The sequence below is a fragment of the Macrobrachium nipponense genome, chromosome 37, assembly GCF_015104395.2.
Source record: "Macrobrachium nipponense isolate FS-2020 chromosome 37, ASM1510439v2, whole genome shotgun sequence".
NCBI classification, from domain to species: domain Eukaryota; kingdom Metazoa; phylum Arthropoda; class Malacostraca; order Decapoda; family Palaemonidae; genus Macrobrachium; species Macrobrachium nipponense.
Genome location: NC_061097.1, coordinates 17,727,457 through 17,748,087, shown reverse-complemented (window position 1 = coordinate 17,748,087; position 20,631 = coordinate 17,727,457). Strand labels below are relative to the sequence as shown.

General features: G+C 34.6%; 1 protein-coding gene across 1 annotated transcript in view; it reads right to left on the bottom strand.

Annotated features, from left to right (window-relative positions):
- Positions 1-17,031, bottom strand: part of LOC135209043 (uncharacterized) — a 290,385-nt gene extending 273,354 nt beyond the window's left edge. Inside the window, exon 1 of the mRNA XM_064241585.1 lies at positions 16,979-17,031. The gene's annotated coding sequence lies outside the window, so the exon portion shown is untranslated. The remainder of the gene's footprint in view (positions 1-16,978) is intronic.
- Positions 17,032-20,631: the final 3,600 nt, after the last annotated feature.

Here is a 20,631-nt window from a genome sequence, read left to right as displayed (position 1 = left end):
GGCTGACTTAATGTCATTTATCTTCATTACAAATTTCACACACGTTGAATTTATCTACGCAGTTTTGGTTTTGGCGATCGTTGACCCGCTTTAAATAAAAAGCCACAATAGTTAGAATGTTTACAAATTGTATAATTATGCAGCAAACGAGCTGAGCTGACCATAATAACGGAGAAGCCACATAGGTCTAAGAAAACTTTATCTAAAACCTAAATGACTAGTTTACCTTTGGATTTATGCCTTAATATGAACTGGATAACTTAATTGAGTACATATAACTATAACTCCCGTCAATAATGAATAACGCCTATAGAATTTAAATCTTGTGTTTACCAGCCTTTTCAGTATTCATAAGATACATCGCTGAACTGTCTGTTACATCAATACCTGTCCGTTATCTTACGTAACAACTTTTCGTTTTTCCTATCTAGATGAGAGAGAAATGTCTCATTTTTCCATTACTATATTTCCAATTGCTACAATATTTTGAAAATATGATGTAATTAACAAACCCCTTTTCCTAACAATTATTTATCTACGGAATTCATTTTATTCTTGAGTTGGTGTCGTGAATGATTATCAGTCTTGAGAGGTTTGTAGTAGCGAGACTGACAGTGCACACTGTTTTCGACAAGTGTCAAGTTCTATCCTCTTCATTAACGAGAACCAAAGGCGTGTTCGGATAAGTTTTAAGTCTAATTTTATACATTTCTGGAAAACATTTTGGGGTGAAAGACCCGTCTTCTTGGAGTAGCCAAACGGTTTAGCATTCCCGAGTAGAGGCACCTAGTACCACATGCATTTATGACTGGTGTTTTTACGTCTGTTTCATCTGATCTGATTAGTTCTTTGAAATATGTCTGTCAATAAAATTTTACGTTTTTTTTATTGTGGCTCTTGGTGAGTGTGATAGTATTTGTACGTAATACATTTTTACCAGGCCTATTGTAAAATGTCAGTGACATGCTTTGCAAGATTACGACAGGTAACCCCAATAGGAAAGTTTATTCCTTCCACCTTTCGATCTTGGAAACATAGAACGAAGTTTATTTACACATATCACTCAGATCCGGTGGTCACCTGACTCTGATATAGTGGTATTGTCTTCGATTTCCTTCTTTCTTTTCCTTATAGGTCTAAATCCCGAAGCATTATGGAAATGTCTTGTAATACTATCAAGTTTCTGTGGCTCGGTAATCTTAGGCCTATTAGCGTCTAGCACCAGTTTTTTTTTATGCTCTTTCAAACTTTCTCTTAAGGCTCTTATAGCCTTAAAAGTGCGTTTTTTTAACCAACCAAGAGCCAACGTAATGATAAAACATTTCATCGCAGTAAGGAGGTATGTAGTTCAGGATGTCAAGGAAATACACGATGACATAGCATAAAATGCAGCCTACGAAATGTTTAGGTAAAACTTGGCCACCCGTGTGCTTCGATCAAGGAATCCAAATGATAACCCTAGACGAGGAAGGGATCGTGTGTAACAGAACAATAGCTAACATTACCGCAATGATCTCTGGCGGCGGCCATTCACACTAAAAGTTGCTCTCTCTCTCTCTCTTCCTCTCTTACACAGTACAACAATGACGATATTTTTTTCTAACAGGCTTTTATTCCTCAAGGCCCTGTTCACACGAGGCGGAATCCGCGCCGATGCAAAAAGTGGTGACCGTACACATTATGGCGGTTTCCGCGCTGTTCATTCAGTATCAGTAGGGGAGTGGAGGAAATAACATGCTTGCGTTATGTTCAAAGGACTGCAACCAGAACTGAGAGAAGATGAGCCCAGATTCTTCATTTATTTCAGAATGACCATAAAATAATCTGACGATTTACTTAACTGAATAGGGATAACATCAAATAACATAATGCAGAGTATTCATTTATATGTAATTATGAGTACACACATCCATACACATATATAATGTACATATATATATATATATATATATATATATATTATATATATATATATATGTGTGTGTGTGTGTGTGTGTGTGTGTGTGTGTATATATTATGCATATATATGTATATATATGTATAATTGGTTTGTATACACATATATATGTAAATATATGATATATCCATACATATGCATGCGTATATATAGCACATATATATGTATATATAAATATATATTCACTTATATATATATATATATATATATATATATATTATAAAATATACATTATATGTATGTGTGTAGATGTGTGTTCTCATGATTACTTATAATTGATTAGTTTCTGTATTATGTTATTTGATGAACACTCATCCTTATTCAGTAAATCGTCCAATCGTTTTATGGTCATTCTGAAATATATATAGGGCGTGATATTTGAAATAACCAATTCGCTTAGGAACATTTAATCCCATAGTGCTAGTACTAAATAGTGATTCAGTATCATCTACACTGTTTTGCCGTGTTTGGTACTAGTCCCTTGGGAGTCAAATGTGCTTCGCCGTGTTTAGTACTAGCCCCTGGGGGATCAAAGGCACTCGGGGACATTTGATCCCCCAGGGTCTAGTACTAAATACGGTGAAATACATTTGATTCTCACGTTGCTAGTACTAAACACGGCGAATTACATTTGACTCCCCAGTGTCTAGTACTAAACATGGCGAAAGGCATTTGACTCCCCATGGGCTAGTACTAAACACGGCAAAACAGTGTAGATGAATCACTGTTCCACCGTGTTTAGTACTAACCCTCTGGGATCGAATTTTCCTAAGCGAATCGGTTATTTCCCATATGCCCCAGGGATTTCGTGAAATCACTAATTTCACATATTCCCTGTAACACACACACACACACATATATATATATACATAATATAATTATATATATATATATACATATATATATATATATATATATATATATATATATATATGTGTGTGTGTGTGTGTGTGTGTGTGTGTATATATATATATATATATATATATATATATATATATATATATATATATATATATATATATATTAATATATGTGTGTGTGTGTGTGTGTGTGTGTGTGTGTTTGTATATTAATGCACAAACAAACACACACACGCATATACATATCAATGACGTATATTCCAAAGATCTATCAATGTTAACACGTTTTTATGTTTAATATATAATAGAAGCATGCAGCATTTTGCATAATTTTGTAGGGCACGAGATGCTTATATGTGCGAAGATGAACTATTTCATCACCACTGATAAATTTATAGTATATTTCATTCATGATGGTAGAGTTGAACTGCAGGTTAAACTGATATAATGTGAAAAGTATAAACCTAGAAATTCAATAAAAAGTGCTAATAAAGCTACGATTTTTTTTTTATCAGAATTGCAGCTAATTCCAAATAGTTCCTCATCAAAGAAAATGTCGGCGTTAAAGCAATTAGTCTCCCTTTTGACGTGTGGTGCAGGCAAATCCGCGCGGTCTACATGAACAAAGCTGACACTATAATAGTAAACATGTGTATCTCGAACCGCGCGGACTCGATCGGTGTGGATGCCGCGTTAAGAAATCCTTGTGGTTGTGTGTGAACACCCCGTGCTCTGTCATTTACTTTACATGCAACCGCCGTGTGCGAACAGGGTCTAACTCCCAGTATAGGGAGGTAATGTAGCTTCCCTTGATTACTGCTAAATTGCCACATTACAGAAGTAGTAACAATCGCCACGTAGTTGACTTAGAAAAACCCGGACACCTGGAACACAGAAAAAACCCGACTTTGACCCTTTAAAACTCTAGAAATATACAATCGATCGGGATGAAACTGGCTTTAAAGGTTTCCCACGAAGGTTTCTAGTCGGGCGAAATTTCATTCATCGAAATCCGTTCAGCCGTTCTAGAGATCCACGTATTCGTTTTTGGCGTTCAGGGGATGTGGTTGTTAAGGGTGGATGAGGGACCTAGCTTATCTGTGGAGTAATAACGTTAAAAGATACAGCCACGATATCTAGGTTTTCTGGAAGCTCGTAATTTGGAGTGGTGCTTTTTTTTTTTTTTTTTTTTTAAATAATGAAATTTTAAATTACTGTATGCCATTCAAATTAGCCACCAACATTCAAATTTCGTGATGCTGAGGTACGGACTGCTCACAACACTATAAAAAACACCGTTCTCCTAATGTAGGGGAAGAGCAAGTGGTGTTACAGTAAGCTGGCTGACTTACTGTCAGTTATCTTCATTGAAAATTATCTCGCGATCGTTTACCAACCCTGATAACGAGCCTCAATAGTTAGAATGTTTTCACACACATGTATACATATATATATATATATATATATATATATATATATATATATATATATATATATATTGTATAATTATACAGCAAACGAGCTGAGCTGACAATAATCACGGAGAAGCGACAAAGGTCTAAGTAAATGACGCATATCTAAAAGCTAATAACCCCCATTCCTTTGTTACCACAATTTTTCGATCTAGGGCGCTGCCACTGCAAAAAAGGACTGAAATCACAGGCAAAATAGTGATGAAATAAAAAAAACGTGTAGGAAAACCCAGCCGCAAGAGACAAATATGGAGGTCAGGGGATACAAAGGAAGGGGTAGGGCGTAATAGAGCTTTACTCTGTAACATAATAAAAGCGAAAAGTAGAAGTAGGAGTATTTTTCTCAATCAGTATAGAAAACGAGTGACATTACAATTCGCATACTGAATAGGCTTCGGTTTGGACAAACCACCGCTAATGATGTCAAAATTATGCAACATCGCCCTGGATTCCAGTACCACCCAACATTGACCTGGGCCAGGTATTTGTTGAACGTTACTCTAGTCTCCGCAACACCAACAGTCGGGCTGAGTTCACCGTATTATTCTCGACGAATAAAACTGGAAAAAAAGCCAAAAAGTTGTACCCATACCCTTCTACAGCGACCTTAACGAACAGTCCATAGAAGGCAGGAAGAATCCCTGTATCTTTTTATTTTTTCGGTATCATCCTTTCCCTCTAATTTTAATTTTTATATTTCCATTCTCATATCCTCCTACTTACTGGGACTCGTTGCTATAACACTTTCTCGCCTACTAACGCCTTTCATATCCGGCCCAGTGGTTAAATTGAGCCGAATGGTTGTGTTCACAGGCACAGTTGTTCACTTCACAGTTACGGGCTGCTGAGGAGCAAGAGCCCTTGCCAACATAAGGCTGACTTAATCTATCATCATCATCATCAAGTGTTTATTTATGATCGCGCGCTTCTGAGTGGATACATTCGCTATGTCTTCGAATTGTATCGCTTGAAGAGGTGTCATTGACAATCTCTTCCGGTATGGGTAGCGTTGAGCAGATTGTAATGGCATTCGCTTCCTATACTGTTTGAAAAAAAGACTCCTGCTTCTACCTTTCGCTTTCATGTTAATTTACAGGTTGCCGGGTAAAGCCCTACTAACGCCCTACCCCTTCCTTTGTATCCCCTGACCTCCATGTCTGTCTCTTGTAGTGGGGCTTTCCTACCTACCCCTTTGTGATTTCATCAATTTTTCTGCCCGTGACAACCTATAGAAATCACATATTTTGGAATAATATGAGGATGATTTATTTGACGAGAGCAAAGCTGGTTGCAAGTACAATAACAGAGTAGGTAGAAATGTTAATCATAATAAAATCTGTATCAGAATGAAACTAAATTACAAACAAAAGCATGAGACCTTATTGATGAGAGGGCATTTGAAGTCAAAAAAAATGACAAAATATTACATTTTCGTGATTATAAGTTTTTACGGTCGTCTTTTTTATATGAGCACTTGCTTGTCGGTGGTCTTCATTGTGTCAGCGTTGTGTGTGACGTGACCTGTTTTTAGGTCCTTTCTGTATTGACGATTGACTTGTTCATGCGAACTATTTATTGGCGTTCGACTTGTGTATTTCAGTGCCTCGTTGACCCGCTCATTTCCGTGAGTGCTTCAACGAAGGCGCTTGTCATGCCCATGCGTGCGTTCTAACGACTCTTGACTTGTTTAAGCAACCATTTCATACCTTGACTGACGTTTTGACTTGTTACGTGTGCACATCACGAATGAATAACTTGTTTATGCAAGCACTTCCGCACTTTAATAAAACCAGACTTGTTTGTTTAACGCCGTTTTCTTTGTTTGTGCCAGCACTTAATGGTTGACGTCTGACTCGATTAATTGCAGTTGTTATCGAGGCTTGTCTTTTTAAGCTCTTACTCTGTTTTCAGTTACCTTGCTCTTGAGTGCGATTTATCAGCGGTTTCCCGATTTATGCATCATGTCAATGGCGTTTCCTTAGCTGTTGCCTGTATGTTGCGTGTTGCATCGTGAATGAGTGTATTAATTGACGGTTGCTACATTAAATCAGGGCAATTTGATTTATAACTTTTACAATCTTTAATGTGTGTAATTTGATGCCAGGTACTTCATTTATGTATGTCAAATACATAGGTGAAATGTATGATCACACACACACACACACACACACAAATATATATATATATATATATATATATATATATATATATATATATATATATATATATATATGTATATATATATATATATATATATATATATGTATACATGAGAAATATCAACGGCAAGAATAAGAAAATGGGAAGATTCAATCACTTATATATAGATGAAGAACAAAAGGTGCAGAAAAAGAAAGAGAGAGAGAGAGAGACGAGAGAGAGAGAGAGAGAGAGAGAGAGAGAGAGAGAGAGATCAGAGGGACATAGAAGGGAAGACTAGATAGGAGTTTTATCGGCCATCCATGTGTGAATGCGAAGGTTTTGTATGAGTCACGCTAATCCGTAGAGACTGGAGAAAATACGTAGTATTATTCTCTCTCTCTCTCTCTCTCTCTCTCTCTCCTCTCTCTAAATGTATACATTATATATATATATATATATATATATATATATATATATTATATATATATATATATATGTGTGTGTGTGTGTGTGTGTGTGTGTGTGTGTGTGTGATTCGTACTACGTGTAAATAAAATTATCAATTCTCTCTCTCTCTCTCTCTCTCTCTCTCTCTCTTCTCTCAATACATATACATACACACACACAGACACCCACACACACACACACACACACACACACACACACACACACATATATATATATATATATATATATATATATAAATGATGCGTATATATAAAAGTATCAATACACTATATAGTCTATTAGTTTGAGTCTCTCTCTCTCTCTCTCTCTTCTCTCTCTCTCTCTCTCTCTCTCTCTCTCTCTCTCTCTACAAAATCTACATTTAATATTCTGAAAGTCTTTTAGGCCTGCACAATTTGGAACAAAAGAGGTGGCCTCAGACCTGCCTGAAATAATATCTAGTATCAGAAACCTATTCTGCTGGACTGCAGAATCTCCTTTCTCCTTGTGTGTTCCCTAAATTTTAAACCAGCCTCAAAACACCAACATCATAATCGTGATAGAAGAGTATCTTAGCGACTGGGAGAGTAATGTTCATCAGAATATGTATTTTTCAGAAGAAAAGAAAAATATTTGGTTTATAAGCGAATAGTACTCTGTTGTCATTAATCATGAACGTTAAGAGCGAAAATATTGTGGAAGGCTTCACTACTGCAACTATTGCCATACTAGTATTAGACTATCGGTTTTTTCCTTTGCGAACGGAAACAAATATTATTATTATTACTATTATTTTTATTATTATCATTATTTCAGAGTTTTGCTATACCTTCGAAACATTTCTGCCTAAAGCTTGCCGGGAACCGTATAGTTTAACCAAAAAATATTAGTGAAAACCAGTACAAGGTTATTGGGCATTACGTACAGAAAACAATGAGAGAGAGAGAGAGAGAGAGAGAGAGAGAGAGAGAGAGAGAGAGAGAGAGAGAGAGAGGTGAATATGGCGTACTTTGGGACTAGGATAAAATTATTTGAAAATAAACGAAGAGTGCAAAACAAATATGTCAGAATGTAATGAAGCGTAAACCATAACCATGAGAGATTACTCCCTGTGAAGTTTTGGAATGAGGTTCCTATCCGCACCCTTGCAGCGGCCCAGTGCAGTCGGGTGACTATCATGTAACCTAATTCACCATCTAGGTCAAAAGAGCAAAGACGGGAATGATCAAATTCGCCACTGAAAAACTATTCGACTTGGATATATAATCAACTCGGGATATACATTGAGGACCTGGCAGATTATAATGGGGAATATGACGGAGTATAATGCAAATGCGCCAGAGTATAATGTGATATATGTTACAAGCGCGTCAAGCATAAATTAACTCTTAGGGACGAGTCGTTTAAGGGATGTAGCACATAGAGTTTTGCGATTTCCAGTTTCTTTTTTTCGACTGAATGAAATTTAGCTTTATATTTGTTTCTCGTTTCTTTATTATACATGGAAATTGTTCTATTTTCATTGTATTGTGCATAATTATTTTGTTTATGACATTTCTTCATGCGTATATAATATATATATATATATATATATATATATATATATATATATATATATATATGTGTGTGTGTGTGTGTGTGTGTGTGTGTGTGTGTGTGTTTATGTATGCTTAGCTATATTTGTGTACTAGCGTGTAGTTTTCTGTTCTTTTCCTCTAAAGACTAGTCAGAGTGAACTTAGGCACGACCCTTAGATATAAAAAAAGATTATCAAGACCTACTGAAGATCTCATATATATGCAAATCGTCGCCTTATCCCTTATGCCTCATCTCATGCATATGCAGATTCGGTCTTGTGCTTACCTCATACTTTGCAGAGGACGATATTTTTTTCCACCTCATTGTGATGGATGTACGCGGATTTTCTTGTCCAAAAATCTGCGCTCTTGTCATATTTTACAGATCGTAGAGAGATGCACAATTTGCGTTTTGTCTTTCGTGCAACGTAACAAAAAATGCGAAAAAAAATTTCAGGACTCGTGTTTTTTAAACTGAGATTAAGAAGTAAATAACCCCTAATTTATTTAACCTTAGCAAGAAAGAATTTCATTTTTAAACCCTTGTTATTTCAATATATCCTGGATATAGAAAATTTTGTTTACGGGCACTTTTCATTTGCCTAGCCTCACTTATCCTAGAATTCGTGAGATTTTATATTAGTTGTCAACTGCAGAGGACCCTAAGTTGCCATGTCTTAATTAATGACCCTAATTACTTTTTTGCTCTAACCCCATTGTGCCAGCTACTTGGAATTCAAACATTCCATAAACATGCCAGTGTTTAATTAGGCTCACTTAACTGCAAATATCTTTCTCCTTTCATAGCTCCATGAGTTAGGTTTTCATAACAGCGGCAGTTTTTCTGTTTTCAATTAGTTGTATTCTCTTCATAAGGACACATCTTTTTATTTTCAAGAAGTTTTTTTTTAAACGAAATGGTTTTTTCTTTTTTACACTAAGATTTCAATCTTTTCGCACCAGGGGTTCTCTATCATAAAATTGATTCTCCTCAAAAAGATGACAGTCTATCTCGTCATACAAAAATATTTCATAAAAATTTCGTTCTTTTTCCAAAGTATCAAGATTTATTCTTTTTCACAGCAGTTTGATGAAAAACCAATTTCAGTAATTCGAATTTTCCTTTATGGTTTCTTTTTTATTTTTCATTTATTTATTTTTTTTATTTCCAGTTACGAATTATTTATGTCAGACTCTGGACAATAGAGCATACATCGCAGTTTCAAGGCCAATGTTGTAACCGAGGCTTAATTCTTATTAGACGTACACGGTACCAACGCAGCTCTCACAGAGAGAGAGAGAGAGAGAGAGAGAGAGAGAGAGAGAGAGAGAGAGAGCAGCGAATTGAATTGAATATAATAGACTCAACATGAAAGAAGAAGGGAAAGCATCGAAAATTAACATTAAAAGAGGTTCACCAAACATGTAATCGAGAGGAGAGAGAGAGAGAGGAGAGAGAGAGAGAGAGAGAGGAGAGAGAGAGATCGTAGTCCAGAAATGCTAAGGTTACTTTCTATATTTGACAATTTAATCTTCCATTCTTATATTGCATTTCATAGATGACGTACTCAAACTAAGAGTGACTCATCATGAAACCTTGCAGAAAACATATCAAGTAATTGTGTTTTTTAATCAGTGATTTGGCAAAACTCTATCATAATAATAACAGTAACTGGTAAGGAAGTACACTGCAGAGTGTACCATAGGTTATGTAAACAGTGATTATCATACATAAATGTGTGTAGATAACAAAAGAGTGCGCCACCCATTAGAAGTTATTTAGGATTCTCTCTCTCTCTCTCTCTCTCTCTCTCTCTCTCTCTCTCTCTCTCTCTCTCTCTCTCTCTCTCTCTCTCTCTCTGTTCATTCTTGGAACAGCTTTGGAAACTTAAACTGCATTCTAAAAGTATACGGGAAATCCAATTGCTGTAAGAATGAGGCTTCTGACAGAGAAGCTTCAATATTATTATTATTATTATTATTATTATTATTATTATTATTATTATTATTATTATTATTATTATTATTATTATTAGGCAGCATGGCAGGTTTTCTTTTTGAGTTAGCCGCAAATATTCAGTGCTAAAAGGTCTTGCCATTTTGTCCATGTAACTTTACACAATAATTGTTTGTTATTCTATTCAAGGTACATCGCTCATGCCTTAATTTGGGAACTTATTAAAGGATCGTCACGAGGAGTAGCAACAATTATTAAGAATAAAAAAACATTCATACAAAGAATGCCAGCCATGCTGCTCCTTTATTCAATGAAACCACACTGACAGAAGCCTTTTCATTATTATTATTATTATTATTATTATTATTATTATTATTATTTTTTTTTTTTTTTATTATTTTTTTTTTTTTGTTTTTTTTTTTTTTTTTTTTTTTTTTTTTTTTTGCTCTATCACAGTCCTCCATTCGACTGGGTGTGGTATTTATAGTGTGGGGTTTCCGGGGTTGCATCCTGCCTCCTTAGGAGGTCCCTCACTTTTCTTACTATGTGTGCCGTTTCTAGGAATCACACTCTTCTGCATGAGACCTGGAGCTACTTCAGCCTCTAGTTTTTCTAGATTCCTTTTCAGGGATCTTGGGATCGTGCCTAGTGCTCCTATGATTATGGGTACTAGTTCCACTGGCATATCCCAGTATCCTTCGTATTTCTATTTTTCAGATCTTGATACTTTATCCATTTTTTCCCTCTCTTTCTCTTCAACTCTGGTGTCCCATGGTATTGCGAAATCAATGAGTGATACTTTCTTCTTGACTTTGTCAATCAACGTCACGTCTGGTCTGTTTGCACGTATCACCCTATCTGTTCTGATACCATAGTCCCAGAGGATCTTTGCCTGATCGTTTTCTATCACTCCTCAGGTTGGTGCTCGTACCACTTATTACTGCAATGTAGCTGATGTTTCTTGCACAGGCTCCAGTGGAGGGCTTTTGCTACTGAATCATGCCTGTTTTTGTACTGGTTCTGTGCAAGTGCCGGGCATTCAATTGCTATGTGGTATTATGGTCTCATTTTTCGTATTTGCACTTCCTACATATGGGAGAGATGTTATTTCCATCTATCGTTCTTTGGATATATCTGGTTCTTAGGGCCTGATCTTGTGCCGCTGTTATCATTCCTTCAGTTTCCTTCTTTAGCTCTCCCCTCTGTAGCCATTGCCAATTGTCCATCGCTGGCTAGTTCTTTAGTCTGTCTCATGTATTGTCCGTGCATTGGTTTGTTGTGCCAGTCCTCTGTTTGCTTTCTGTCTTTCTCCTGTCTTTGTATATTTCTGGGTCCCCCTTCGTCTACTTTTTTATTAGTCCTTCTTCCCATGCACTCTTTAAGCCACTCGTCTTCACTGGTTTTTCAGATTATTGCCCCAGTGCTCTGTTTTCAATGTTGACGCAGTCCTCTATACTTAGTAGTCCTCTCTCCCTCCTTCCTTTCGTGTTATGTACAATCTGTCCGTATTGCTCTTGGGTGTAGTGCTTTGTGTATTGTCATTTGTTTCCTGGTTTTTCTGATCTATGCTTGCGGAGTTCTGCCTTCGTCCATTCCACTGATTCCTGCGCTGTATCTGATTACTGGCACTGCCCCAAGTGTTTCATGGCTTTTATCATGTTTCCGGCGTTGAGTTTTGACTTGAGTATCGCCTTGAGTCTCTGCATATATTCTTTCCTTGATCGTGTCCTTCATCTCTTGGTGTTTTATATCTCCTCCTTCCATTATTCCCAGGTATATATTCATGGAGGCAGGCGCTTCGGTGGTATCTAACCCGTCATTAGAATGGGTCATACAATACCCTCCTCCTGTCCCTGTTTTTTCTTTTTTTTTCCTCCCACGTGTGAAGAGCTATAGGGCCAACTGGATAATATATAAATATATATATACATATATATATATTATATAATATATATAATATATTTATATATATTATTAATTAATTATATTGTATTCGTAATATGTAAATAACATAAATACATATATTATTATATATTTACATATAAATTCTATTGGTTACATTAATACCAGATTAGTGTGTAATTATTATAACCACTGTGCTCTTTTAATTTCTAGATGCCTTCACATTTGTGTGTGTGTGTGTGTGTGTGTGTGCGTGTTGTTTCGTCACCCTTCATCATAATTTCTGTTTCTATTCCAGTTTTTCAGTATAAATCAGTGTTCGGCACTAACAGAACAATTGATCACTATGTGGCAATGCAAAATGAAGGTAACTTGGTCAGTTTCAGGATAGTGCTTGACGTCCAATCTCTGTACCTAATTTTGTGGATCAAAAATTTAATGTAGTCATTTACTCAAGCACACACACAAACACACACATACACGCGCACATACACACATTTATATAATATATACATATGTGTGTCGTAAGTACGTATATTAATATATATATATATATATAATTACATCTAATATACATATAATATATATTATAAATATATATAATATATATATAATATATATAATATAATTATTATAATATATTATATATAACATACATACATAACTACATACATACATACATACATACATACATACAGTACATACATACATACATACATATAGAAAATGAGTGATTTTTGACAAAGGGTAGCTGAACAAAATTACTGCACTAAGTTAGTGCAGCAATTCAGTGCAAACACCTTACTAAATTCAACGCTTCTCTTATAACTGGAGCTACATAAAAAGAGATTTAATTTTCCGTTCACTCGTAAATTACGCTCTGCTTTAACAGGTGCCCTTTAGTGTGTTGGCACTTTAATTTTGATACCTGTAATTAAGTTCAAATGAAGCTTTAAGGATGCAACCTCCATTTATGAAGTAAAACGCTAGTGGAGAACAGTTCACATACACACACACACACACACACAACACACACACATATATATATATATATATATATATATATATATATATATATATATATATAGTGAAGTGCCTTCATGTCTGTATGTACGTATGCAATATATATTATATATATATATATAATAGTAGTATCATATAATATATATACTATATATATATATATATATATATGTGTGTGTGTGTGTGTGTATGTGTGTGTGTATTTGTGTGTGTGTGTATAAATGTATTTGTGTATAATTCTGTCCTTCAGTTAAATCATACCTGTGTAACATAACCGATTTCCCTCAAATTATCGATGAGTTAATGAAGATTATGCAACCTATTTAAAAATATGCGGCTATTTTGGAAAACTTGGTTGATTCAGCTAGAAACTACTTATCGCTTACTTAACCATTTTAGTTGTCAAACTTACTGAGCCAAGGCGTAGTTATTTAAGTGGGATTCAGTAGTAATTTCGAGTGACCCTCTTTCATATCTAAGATCAAGGATTCAGTTAAATCACAGACCACCTACTGACCGTTCACTTGAATCATAGTTGACTAATTCATGAATCAGAGAGTTTCGTTTGGTTTATTGGAAAAATCAGAATTTCGCTCTATTCACGAGGACAGTAGTTAGAAGTTTGGTTGAGTGATTGAAAAACGTCATAATTTTGGTCTACTTTCTTGGAGAAAATCCTGAATTCAGTTCTAATTACTGAAAATCATTTAGAATTTCGATCGAGTCACTTGAAATAACTGCCAGATTCCAGACGATTTACAAGGAAACAGCCAGAATTCCGTCGACTTACATGAGAAGTAGATGGAATTCAGGTCGATGTAGGGAGCCATAATTTAGGTCGACAGACATGAAAAACAGACAGAATCTCGGTAGCCTCATTTGAAAAACACAAATTTTGGGTCAAATTATTTGAAAAATTCAGATTTTCGGTCGAAAAGATAGAATTTCCGTGAACCTATTTGAAAAACAGCCTGAGTTTCGGTCGAATATTTTTTTTTTAATTAAAAGTAGAATGTCAGTTCAATTTACTTAAAAAACGGACAAAAGATTCGGACGATTTCCTTCAAAGCAGCCGGAGTTTAAAAAATACAGTTTTGCGAATAACCAAAATTAACGAAAGACACATCATCGATGTTAGGAAAGAGCAAAGTATCGGAGAAAGCTTGTCATCGTAACATATGTACCAGCTCTGAACACCTCGTTACCTGGAATGGTAACCCATCTCAAGAGGTACAACATTTATCTTACTTTTAACAAGTCTTCCTACTTTCGGAAAACACTGAAAGGGATATAGTGAAAGGTTGGAAATATGTTAAGAAACTTTACTTTTCATGTATATATATGTATATATATGTGTGTATAGTATATGTATACACACATATATATATAATTTTATATATTAATATATAATATAATTATATATATATATTAATATATTTTAATTATATATTATAATATTTATCTTTATATATTATATTATATATGATATATATATGTATATATATATTTATTCGTAATATATTTATATATGTATTATATGGATACATTTCGCAGTGTCTGTTGGGGCTTCGAGGTTCCTCTGCAAGACTTCTGAGATGTTATTCAGGTACTTTAATTAATGTTGTGGAGGTTTTACTGTTCAGGAAGTGCATCCTCTATAAGATGACTGAATTATGAAAATGATGGTGCATGGTTGTTAGGAGAAATGTTAAGTAAAATACCGTTACGCCCACAATAACATACATGTATATGCACCAATATATGTATGCATGCATGTATGTATGTATGTATGGGTATATATTATATATATATATATATATATATATATATATATATGTGTGTGTGTGTGTGTTGGTGTGTGTGTATGTGTGTGTGTGTGTGTGTGTGTTTTAGTTAGCTTCAGTTTATGTGACGATCTAATCTATCTGAAAGATTCCTGATTTTAATCTGAAGTTAGTTGATTATGAATCAAAATAATGCTGCAATCTATATTGTTGTTGATTATCTTCATTAGTTTTTTAAAATTATCATTGATATTTTATAGTTCGTTTATCTTGATTTTTATGTGAGTGTGCGCTGGTTATTCTCATTCTTCCGTTCTCTCATTTGGTAAAGAGAAGCAAGTCTCTTATTTAACTTACACTATATTATCATAGTTCTGACGCATTAATGATTAATTTTGTATATAATATATCATATAATAGCACTCACCTATTTGCATGTGTGTATATGGAACAGTTAATGCACTCATGTAAAATAACGACATAAATATTACATTGTCATATGGATGGTCATATATATATATATATATAATATATATATATATATATATATATATATATATATATATATTTATATTTATATTTTATTTTATATATATATATGGTATATATATATATATATATATATTTAATAATTGGACCTAGTTTGATAGTATTAATGCACAGAACAAGTGTATAAGTGATAAAATTCATATAGATTTAAAATGGTGTGTCGAGTGTCTTTTGCTTTTATGTGTATGCAAGTTTGTAAGTACGTGGTTGGTTTGTGTCTAGGTCCCTTCGTTTGCATGTAATGCTTTGTGTCATCATGTTATCTAACATTCATCACATTGTGGAAACATCAAAGAATTTTGTTGACATTTATGTACATGTGCATATTATGTTTAACATCATGGGTTGAACAGAACATTCTACGCACTTCTTCCTCGTTTGACATATATGGAAGGTCTACCCTCCGCGGAATCTTGCAATCAAGTTTCCTAAAAATGCATATTCTTACACCTTACCTTGTTTTCATTCGAGTTTTTATTTAGTGTTTTGCCCTTTTTATATAATCTTGTTTTTGAAGTTCCGTTGGTACATGTCGTTCGTGATAAAAAATAGTGTCTTTTCTATTATTCACTTGGGTTGAATCAGTTTTCCTTGTCAACTTCATTCAGCCACTGTGGTCTGCAACAAATCTCATATATTTCTCATAAACACTTTACTTTTTTTTTGACTGATTAACCTTTAGATACAAGTTTTCTTTCTTTTGTTCGTTACAGCTTTAGTCGCCGAAAAAAATAATTGGAAACACTTTAAAAATCGTCGAGGAAATTGTATATCATCGCTGAATTTAGAATATTTCCAGTTTTGTTAAACAGTTCGAAAATATGTTTAGGGGACACTTTAAAACATATTCTAGGCAAATTTGCATAGTATTATCGGATCCAAACCTATGTTTCCAAGAACTTTTTGTTAAGCTGCATAGATTTTCTTTTATGACAAAATGTATAAATTTGACATTTTTATCCTGAAGCAAACATATTCCTGGAAAGAATATCGTATACGAGACCAAGAAAGAGATTTTAACGCCACAATAAATACCAGTCATCTTTTATAACAAACTTGCATAAATTTGATATCTCTATCCTGAAACGCACATATTCCTAAAAAGAATATCCTATGGGAGACCAGGAAAGAGATTTCAACGCCACAATAAATACCAATCCAAAAGACAATCTTTCTTACTCTGTCCCATTAGATAACTTTTTTTATTATTAATTTTAGAGTCAAAGCAGATCAAACAACTCCATCCGGAAACTGAAGATCTATTTCTCTCAGCAACGCAATCGTCTTGCCCAGTGATCCAGGCATTACCGGAGAAGAGCGCAGGTCGGACGTGTTCACCTCTGAAGGGTCCAGCCCAGACTGACTGAACATTTCGCCCCGGACCTCTGCTGAAGATTTTGTCAACCACTTAAAACTCGTGTTTATTTATTTATTCTTTTCTTAAGAAGCGCCATAGCAGATTGTTATTTTTTTCTTCTGCTTCTCTTTCTTTCTTTCATTCATTCTTTCATTCTCTCTTGCTTTCTTTTCTTTTCTTTCTCTATATTCCCTCTCAGTCATATATCGGTCGTTATCAACCCAGCAATTATTTTATATTATTATTATTATTATTATTATTATTATTATTATTATTATTATTGTGTAGTTTCTCTCCCTTCTTGGTGATTATTTCCTTCTAGGAACTTGATATGGGGATATTTACAAGGTCACAGTAATTTAAAGATTTTCAAATGTAGCATTATTTTCTTCAGATATAGAAACCACGGTAATTCAGTGGTCTCTGGTCTTAAGGTATCTTTCGCTGTGCCGAAGGTGTTGTTTTATGTTTTTTTTTATTAAGTTTATTTTACGCTTTTCCATCCTTTTCATGGGATTTTAAATAAACTTGATAGGTAGGTGCTTTTAGGTTTGATCATTATTTTTTTGTCAGTGTTTTTAAGTTTGCCTGTAATCAAGGTCAGTCAGTATTTTACCCCTTCCAATTTGCTGAACGACTTTGATCGTGAAATTCATGGAAAAGAAAAATTGTTCTCAGTTTCTCTCAAGTATTATTTAAAAAAAAAATCGTACCATAATCTTGAGCTTCAAACGTTGTCAACTAGTAAAACACTATGTGCGTAGTAAAGTTACACTGCATTGTGGAATGTCAGTGCCGAGTGGTCAGAACAGATGCAAGTAATATCTATATTCATCTTTTTTTTAATGTTTTTGCGCTTCGGTTTTTTTTTGTATCTTTCTTTCCTTATAATTCTTTGTCCTACACATACGTTTTTAATACGTTGCTTTTCATCCAAATTTGTTTTATGATTATCATGATCATTTCCTTCGGCTCCATATTAGCAAAGTGTATAATAACATTATTTTTTGCATTTCTTTCTCTCTCTCTCTCTCTCTCTCTCTCTCTCTCTCTCTCTCCTCATCTCTCTCTCATATATATATATATATATATATATATATATATATATATATATATATATATATATATATATATATATAGTGAATGTGTGTGGGTACGAACGGTCTAGTCTCTAAGATGTTCATCTCGCCAGCGGAGTCCTGGGTTTGGTTTCTAAGTGAGCCGGAATTCTTTAGCCCAACTACTTTAAATTTCAATGTGCCCCTTTTGGCCCACGTAGAGATTCACTTACCCGGTAGTCAGAGCAACGTGTACCGTGCTACCGGTGAGGGGAAGGGTACAGGTCTACCAGTAGTCTTCACCCAAAAAATTATATATATGTACTTATTTTACATACATATATCCATATGTATATATATACATACCTATATATGTGTATCAGTATGTTTATATGTGTTTATGATAACAATTATTTATAACGAAATAATTTGCAGTCTCACAAATGGAGAATTTTTAATAATTTCACCAGATGCTTTATTAATTTTTTACTTTTGCATTTTAGGCCATAGAATGATTCTTGAGTTCTCTTTATCAAATATTCATGTATATAATTTAAGAAAACCACCTGATGCCATTGTTAATCATACTGTTGCGATCCAGTTTCAACTTTTCTCGTCTTGGGTTCCAATAAGGGAAAAACCTCAGTCCGTTCCAGAAATTCTTGTAGGCTGGACAAAACATTTACATAACGTTTGATCAGGAAAGGTGCCGTATTTACCTTATTCGCTTTGATGGAAAAATGCTTTGATAAAGCAAATTTAAGTTGGATGAAGTAAAAAAACGTAATTATCCTGAGAGCTCCAAAAGAATGAGTTATAAAGAACGACTGTATTCAAATCGTTAAGTTAAATTATGTGAGAACTGTAGGTCTAGAAACTGAGTCACGTTGTATAAAATTCTATTTTCTGACATTCTACCTTTAACAGCTACAATTTATTATTATTATTATTATTATTATTATTATTATTATTATTATTATTATTATTATTATTATTATTATTATTATTATTATTATCACAATCCTCCAATTCGACTGGGTGGTACTTATAGTGTGGGGTTCCGGGTTGCATCCTCCCTCCTGAGGAGTCCATCACTGTTCTTATTATTATTATTATTATTATTATTATTATTATTATTATTATTATTATTATTATTATTATTATTATTATTATTATTATTATTATTATTTCCTATACTTCAAAATAAAATAAAACTCGTTGAATGAGAACTATGCAGGTTCTCATAAGCTCTAAAATATTACTGTTGGATTACTCGATTAGCAGTTAATTATTACTATGAGAGCAGTTTTGTAGACTCTGATTGGCTATCTGGGCAGTAATTAATTTGAAAGCAGTTAATAAAGAAATATAGAAACGACTATAGGAGAATGTTGTTGTTGTTATTTTTTTCCCTCTATCACAGTCCTCCAATTCGACTGGGTGGTATTTAGAGTGTAGGGTTCCGGGTTGCATCCTTCCTCCTTAGGAGTCCATCACTTTTCTTACTATGTGCGCCGTTTCTAGGATCACACTCTTCTACACGAGTCCTGGAGCTACTTCAGCCTCTAGTTTTTCTAGATTCCTTTTCAGGGATCTTGGGATCGTGCCTAGTGCTCCTATGATTATGGGTATAATTTCCACTGGCATATACCATATCCTTCTTATTTTCTATTTTTCAGGTCTTTGATACCTTTAATCCCAATTTTTTCCCACCTCCTCTTTTTCTCTTCAAACTCTGGTGGGTTCCCCAAAGGTATTGGCAGACAATCAATGAGTGATACTTTCTTCTTGATTTTGTCGATCAACGTCACGTCTGGTCTATTTGCACGTATCACCCTATCCGTTCTGATACCATAGTCCCAGAGGATCTTTGCCTGATCGTTTTCTATCACTCCCTCAGATTGGTGCTTGTACCACCTATTACTGCAAGGTAGCTGATGTTTCTTGCACAGGCTCAAGTGGAGGGCTTTTGCCACTGAATCCTGCCTCTTTTTGTACTGGTTCTGTGCAAGTGCCGGACATTCGCTTGCTATGTGGTTTATGGTTTCATTTTTCGTATTGCACTTCCTACATATGGTAGAGATGTTATTTAGTCTATCGTTCTTTGAACATATCTGGTTCTTAGGGCCTGTTTTTGTGCCGCTGTTATCATTCCTTCAGTTTTCTTCTTGCCACGTGTCATCGCTGGCTAGTTCTTTAGTCTGTCTCATGTATTGTCCATGCATTGGTTTGTTGTGCCAGTCCTCTGTTCTATTTGTCATTCTCCTGTCTCTGTATATTTCTGGGTCTTCGTCTACTTTTATCAGTCCTTCTTCCCATGCACTCTTGAGCCACTCGTCTTCACTGGTTTTCAGATATTCCCCTAGTGCTCTATTCTCGATGTTGACGCAGTCCTCTATACTTAGTAGTCCTCTCCCTCCTTCCTTTCGTGTTATGTATAGTCTGTCCGTATTTGCTCTTGGGTGTAGTGCTTTGTGTATTGCCATATGTTTCCTGGGTTTCTGATCTATGCTGCAGAGTTCTGCCTTCGTCCATTCCAACGCCGA